This window comes from Nothobranchius furzeri, chromosome 12 (genome assembly GCF_043380555.1).
Source record: "Nothobranchius furzeri strain GRZ-AD chromosome 12, NfurGRZ-RIMD1, whole genome shotgun sequence".
Classification (NCBI taxonomy): Eukaryota; Metazoa; Chordata; class Actinopteri; order Cyprinodontiformes; family Nothobranchiidae; genus Nothobranchius; species Nothobranchius furzeri.
Window position 1 is genome coordinate 9,153,875 of NC_091752.1, and position 7,167 is coordinate 9,161,041.

Below are 7,167 nucleotides of genomic sequence, written 5' to 3' on the forward strand. Positions count from 1 at the left end.
CTGACCTCCGTCCTGAAAACACAACCTGAGTCAGCCTTCAGCAGACCGAGTCACCTGGAGAACTAGTCTACCCATGAGAGAACTGTCTGTGTGTGTGTGTAGTAAATGTGTGTAGCATGTGCGTGTGTGCAGTATGTGCAGTGGTGGTTTTACGACGCCTGGGGCCCCCTTGTATTGGGGGGCCCCCTAGCCCTGACCACTGGCACCCCTCTGTTAATGCCACAATGGACTATTCCTTTAAGATGGCGATGCACCTACAGGAAGTGATTGGTAGACATTCCACTCCAATCCAGTTGGTGGCAGTAATGCACCAAATTGTTGTTTGCCAAGTGCCATAAGACCACAAATAAGAAGAAGAGAGGCGTGGGCATTCGTAACAAACTCAAAGCGATAGTCAAAACATTAAGCATGACATGGAGTTATCCTCATGGCTCCAATAAGAGAAAGAAGCAGCTCGCTTTAAAAAAGCTTTTATCTTCACTTCCAAAAGTGACGTCGTTTTTATGTAAACATCAAAGGAAGCAGAAAAGGAAAGACTATGGAAAATGTTTAAAGGGGGGGAAACAGACCAAAATGGAAAATAGAAGAAAGAAAAAAGGCAAAAGCACAGGAGCACTGACAGGAAGAAGAAAGCAGAGCAAATACTGAAGGCACTCAAAAAGAGAATGTGTGTGTGTAGTATGTGTGTGTGTAGTATGTGTGTGTAGTATGTGTGTGTGTGTAGTATGTATGTGTGTGCATGTGTGTGTGTAGTATGTGTGTGTAGTATGTGTGTGTGTGTAGTATGTATGTGTGTGCATGTGTGTGTGTAGTATGTGTGTGTAGTATGTGTGTGTGTGTAGTATGTATGTGTGTGCATGTGTGTGTGTAGTATGTGTGTGTATAGTGTGTGTGTGTAGTATGTATGTGTGTATAGTGTGTGTGAGTGTGTGTATAGTGTGTGTGTGTATAGTATGTGTGTGTAGTATGTGTGTATACTATGTGTGTGTGTGTGTAGTATGTGTGTGTATAGTGTGTGTGTATAGTGCGTATGTATATATAGTATGCGTGTGTGTATAGTATGTGTTTGTGTAGTGTGTGTGTGTGTATAGTGTGTGTGTAGTATGTATGTGTGTATAGTGTGTGTGAGTGTGTGTGTAGTGTGTGTGTGTGTATAGTATGTGTGTGTAGTATGTGTGTATACTATGTGTGTGTGTAGTATGTGTGTGTATAGTGTGTATAGTGCGTATGTATATATAGTATGTGTGTGTGTGTGTGTGTATAGTATGTGTTTGTGTAGTGTGTGTAGTATGTATGTGTGTGCATGTGTGTGTGTAGTATGTGTGTATAGTGTGTGTGTGTAGTATGTATGTGTGTATAGTGTGTGAGTGTGTGTGTAGTGTGTGTGTATATAGTATGTGTGTGTAGTATGTGTGTATACTATGTGTGTGTGTGTGTAGTATGTGTGTATAGTGTGTGTGTGTATAGTGTGTATGTATATATAGTATGTGTGTGTGTATAGTATGTGTTTGTGTAGTGTGTAGTATGTATGTGTGTGCATGTGTGTGTGTAGTATGTGTGTATATAGTGTGTGTGTGTAGTATGTATGTGTGTATAGTGTGTGTGAGTGTGTGTGTGTATAGTATGTGTGTAGTATGTGTGTATACTATGTGTGTGTGTGTGTGTGTGTGTGTGTAGTATGTGTGTATAGTGTGTGTGTGTGTATAGTGCGTATGTATATATAGTATGTGTGTGTGTGTATAGTATGTGTTTGTGTAGTGTGTGTGTGTATGTATAGTACGTGTGTGTATATAGTGTGTGTGTGTGTGTATGTAGTATGTGTGTATACTATGTGTGTGTGTGTATAGTGTGTGTGTGTGTAGTGTGTGTGTATACTGTGTGTGTGTGTGTGTGTGTGTGTGTGTGTGTGTGTGTGTGTGTGTGTGTGTGAATAGTGTGTGTGTGTATAGTATGTGTTTGTGTAGTGTGTGTGTGTGTGTGTGTGTATAGTACGTGTGTGTATATAGTGTGTGTGTATGTAGTATGTGTGTGTGTATAGTGTGTGTGTAGTAAGTGTGTATACTGTGTGTGTGTGTAGTATGTGTGTATACTATGTGTGTATAGGCCTAGTATGTGTGTGTTTAGTGTGTTTGTTTGTGTGTGTGTGTGTAGTGTGTATGTGTGGGTAGTATGTGTGTATACTATGTGTGTGTGTGTGTAGGTGTGTATGTGTGTCTGTGTGGGTAGTATTAGTGTACATGTGTGTGTTTAGTATGTGTGTATACTATGTGTGTGTGTTTAATGTGTGTGTTTATGTGTGTATAGTGTGTGTGTGTATGTTGTATGTTTGTATACTATGTGTGTGTGTGTGTTTGTGTGTGTATTGTGCGTGTAGTATGTGTGTATACTATGTGTGTGTGTGTTTAGTATGTGTGTATACTATACACACATACACACACTATACACACACAAACACTATACAGTGTGTAGTGTTTGTGTGTGTGTAGTGTGTGTGTGTGTATAGTGTATGTGTAGTATGTGTATACTATGTGTGTGTGTAGTGTGTGTGTATAGTACAGTATGTGTGTGTGTGTGTGTGTATAGTGTGTGTGTATAGTGTGTGTATAGTATGTGTGTGTATAACGTGTGTGTTAAATACTCAGGCGTACCTCTACACCTGAACACTCCAGAAGGTTACACAAATATGGAATTGTAACAAACAGATCCTGATGAAGATCTGTTTTAAAGCCCAAAGGAGCCTCAATGAGCTCCAGGGTGTCACACTTTCCTTTATCGCTCCATCCTCCCATTGGTTAACGCCGGAGCGCCCAACCTCTGCCATTAACCACGAGAGAGCGTGTACGTGGGAGGGCAGTGGCGCTGCTAACTAAAGGGCCACTTGGATGGCTGGGGTCTCTTCGGATTGCTGTAGCAACCACTCGCAAGCTAAAAACAACCTTAACCTCTGAAGGGTCGAGTGGCCCTCTACCTCCACTCTGGTAAGAATAACACACTCAGAGCCTAAATGTATTCTGGTAGCAGAACAAGTGTCTGTTTAGTTTCATATTCTGGCTGAGTGAATCACTGCTGGGGTGTTGCAGAAGGACTAAAGCAACTTAACACGTTAGTGTTTTTATAACCTAACAAGCCAAAATCCTGGTTTTCATTCTAATTTAAAGGTTTTTGGCCACTCGTCAGTCCAGATTCATTTTTCTGGTTTAGTCCCGTTACTCGGGTCAGATTTAGTGTCTGACACTAAAGGTTCCCATCAAACTAGTCATAAAATGATCAGAATGAGATCTTCTCTTCTTTGTTATAACAGCCATGTCTGAATGCTTTGTTTTCTATAAAAGCGTGCATGAACATATTTCTGTTCCTCCTAGGGCTGAAGTCACAGACAACATCCTGGTTCAGAGCTCCAGTCCTCATCCAGGCCACTGGGAGGCAGCGTTGCCTCAGGAGTCAGGTCCAGGTCTCAGTCCCAGACCAAGAGCAGGAGATCCTGGAGGCAAGCCGATGCCACACACACACGCACACACGCGCACGCACGCACGCACACACGCACACACACACACACACACACACACACACACACACACACACACACACACAAAGCAGAAGAGAAGCTCTGAGCAGTCACCTGGCCTGCAGCACCTCCATCAGGTCCATCTGGAGCGGTCTGTGTCACCGAGTGTAAAAACACAACATCAGCAGTTTTGTAATCTACTTTATTGGTGACAGGCTGACAGTTACTACTTGGCATTAATGAAAACACACCCAATACTGTGAATACTGCATGAGAACAAACATATAACTCAAATTTTTAAAATAAACATTTGTTTTGCATTTGCCATAAAAGCGAGTGTTGTGTGTCTGTTCACCTGTAAGCTCCTCTGAGCTACTGACAGCAGGTACTACTGGTACCAGCTGGAACATCTGGACCCTAAACCGCCTCCACTTTACAGAAACACGCACCCAAAATCCTCCTTCAAGCACCACAAACAGAAAGCTCATATCAGCGAATCAGACTTAATAGTTTCTGGTAGAAGCTGCTACATCAGAGTACCTGGATTACACAACGATGATGTCATGGAGACGGATCGAGTCGGTCAGAGTGGTAGGTTAGTTATCAATTACCTGTTTAATGTTACAGCTCATTTAAGCATGAAGTCCAACAGAAAGAATCTTTACAGGATAGAGGAGGAAACGGCCACCTCCACCGTGGGATCACCTGCAGCTGTGCACCTGCAGCTGTGCACCTGCAGCTGTGCACCTGCAGCTGTGCACCTGCAGCTGTGCATGAGCAACCAGCTGTTCCACCATACCGTGTGACACATGCTCAACATGCAGCGCAGAAATACCGAAGCTTGTGCGACTTTTTACAGTGAAGAGTGAAACGATTCACAGCTGAAATAAAAGCTTCTGAAACATCTGGGCGTCTGTGGGACACGAACACCCTCCACCTGTCTCTGTGGGACATGAACACCCTCCACCTGTCTCTGTGGGACATCAACACCCTCCACCTGTCTCTGTGGGACATGAACACTCTCCACCTGTCTCTGTGGGACATGAACACCCTCCACCTGTCTCTGTGGGACACGAACACCCTCCACCTGTCTCTGTGGGACACGAACACCCTCCACCTGTCTCTGTGGGACACGAACACCCTCCACCTGTCTCTGTGGGACACGAACACCCTCCACCTGTCTCTGTGGGACACGAACACCCTCCACCTGTCTCTGTGGGACATGAACACCCTCCACCTGTCTCTGTGGCACATGAACACCCTCCACCTGTCTCTGTGGGACATGAACACCCTCCACCTGTCTCTGTGGGACATTAACACCCTCCACCTGTCTCTGTGGGACATGAACACCCTCCACCTGTCTCTGTGGGACATGAACACCCTCCACCTGTCTCTGTGGGACATTAACACTCTCCACCTGTCTCTGTGGGACATGAACACCCTCCACCTGTCTCTGTGGGGCATTAACACTCTCCACCTGTCTCTGTGGGACATTAACACTCTCCACCTGTCTCTGTGGGTTAGTTGGATGCAGAGTTCTGGCCTTTCGGTGTCATGACTCCCTCACTCACAAATAAAAATCAGTAATTTCATCAAGAACTAAATGTTAAGGATTAAACAATTAAATGTCTCAAACAGTAAAGTTCACATTTTAGATAGATGTTGCTGATTCCAGCAGATGGAGACATGTCCCATGCTGCTGGGCTCATGCTAAGAGAAAGCTGCTGGTTTGACTCCCAAACAAGAAGCTCTGAGCCAAAATCTCTTCTTACAGGATGTAAGAATGAATGTATTTACTTTGTTGGATGAAATAAGGCATAAGAAGGAAGTATTGATGTCCATTCTGACAGTTGGTCTGATTCGATTGCTGCCATAAAAGCCAAGAACGACTGAACTGATGATGAAACAAAGTAAATGGATGAATTCTGTCACGAGACGGGTCTGCGCCGACCACTGGGGGTGGTGGTGGTGAAGGTTCGAGTTCAGCTCTGGTCCTCCACAGAACCGACTGTGCAGCTATCCAATCATATTGCAGCAGTGATGTCACACAAGCAAGAGTTCCTACGGCCCAGACCCATGTAGCCGAGCCCTGAGTCGGGACAGAGGGACTGTTTTCTGCCTCCACACTGGCAGCTTCCTCCTCCCACCAACTACAAACTCCGCCCATCTTATGCTGAACTCCTTGGATCTTCTGCTATGGAACACCGAGCTGCAGAGCTCAGCAGGAATTCTGAAAGTCCACTAGCTCAGAAGAACAGATCTTGAACCATCAGTCAGTCAAACACATATTTCTGTTAGACCCTGTGAATGGAAGCAGAACGATGCTGATGTCATCCTGCACCTTCACTGGAATCACAGAGACATCACTGGAATGTGATTGGATGTGATTTTAGGAATAGTGCCAGCAGAAACGGTTTTCCTGGATGGGAATCTCTGTTCATCCAGATTATTGCTGCTGGAGGGGGCGGGACGGTTGCATCCAGAAGAGGATGGATGGATTATTGATGACTACAGACACCAGCAGACTCATCTGATTTCAGATCAATCGGAACGTTTGGTGTTCTTGTAAATCTGCTGAGTCGTGATTAAATTTAAACAGCAGCATGACTCAGATTCACTGTTTCACCACCAGCTAACAGCTAAACGCTAACCTGCTCACCGTCATGCTGCTTAAGGACGGAGGTGTTCAAGTTCTGTTAGTGAGAGCAAAACAAGAGTAGGTTAAGGCAGGGCACGCACGCACGCACGCACACACACACACACGCACGCACACAAGCACACTTGTTTCTAAAGCTGCAGCAACCATGCTAAAAATCTGTACACTATTTAAATATTGTATTTACACACATAAACAGATGTTCGGGCTGCACCCCGACCCTAAAACTAAATGAAATACTGAAGCTTTCAGGCTGCAGCTGATGGGAGCAGAAACCAAACATGGCAACAACCTCATGTTTCACAGGATTACAGGAGCTCGTTCACATTCTTCTATTCAGATTCTGGTTGGTATTAGAGGAGCAGACAGGTCGTTGAGCACGACTGGACTCATGATAAAAGCAGTACGTTTGTTTACTACAGCTGGGAATGGAGAAGCAGTCAGAGGGATGAACCAGTCAGGGAGAAGAATCAGTAGCCACACTGTGAGGACGGTTGTCTTGTCATCTGCATCAGTCGCCATGGTAACCAGGGTAGCTCCTAGCTAGTAGTAAAACTATTTCTAGATTTTTATTTCCTCCCAGGGTTCTAACACCTAAATAACCAGCACCACCCACTCCTGAGCAGACAACAATCCACTGGGTGGAGAACAAACCTTCAATAGAACAAGTCACCTTTATAGTTAGAATACTTAGAGTGGAGTCATGCAAAACAACCTGCATGCTCCTGGGATGCTGCTGATGAAACATGTAGAAAACAGAGATGCAACATTATCCTTGAGCGGAGTCAGCATGATGGTCCATCACACTGGTTCTGTGGCCGCTGCACGAAGTCGTATTGATGAAATCTAACAACCTGCTGCAGCAACACAGCCAGGCAGGTAATTATGAAAATTATAACTTTACCAGGCTTTCCTCTGGAAGGGACAGAAAACCGATTATATATAATAATATGGTACGGTTCAACAGCTGACTAAACAGAGAGGGTGAACCAGAAACATGGAAGAG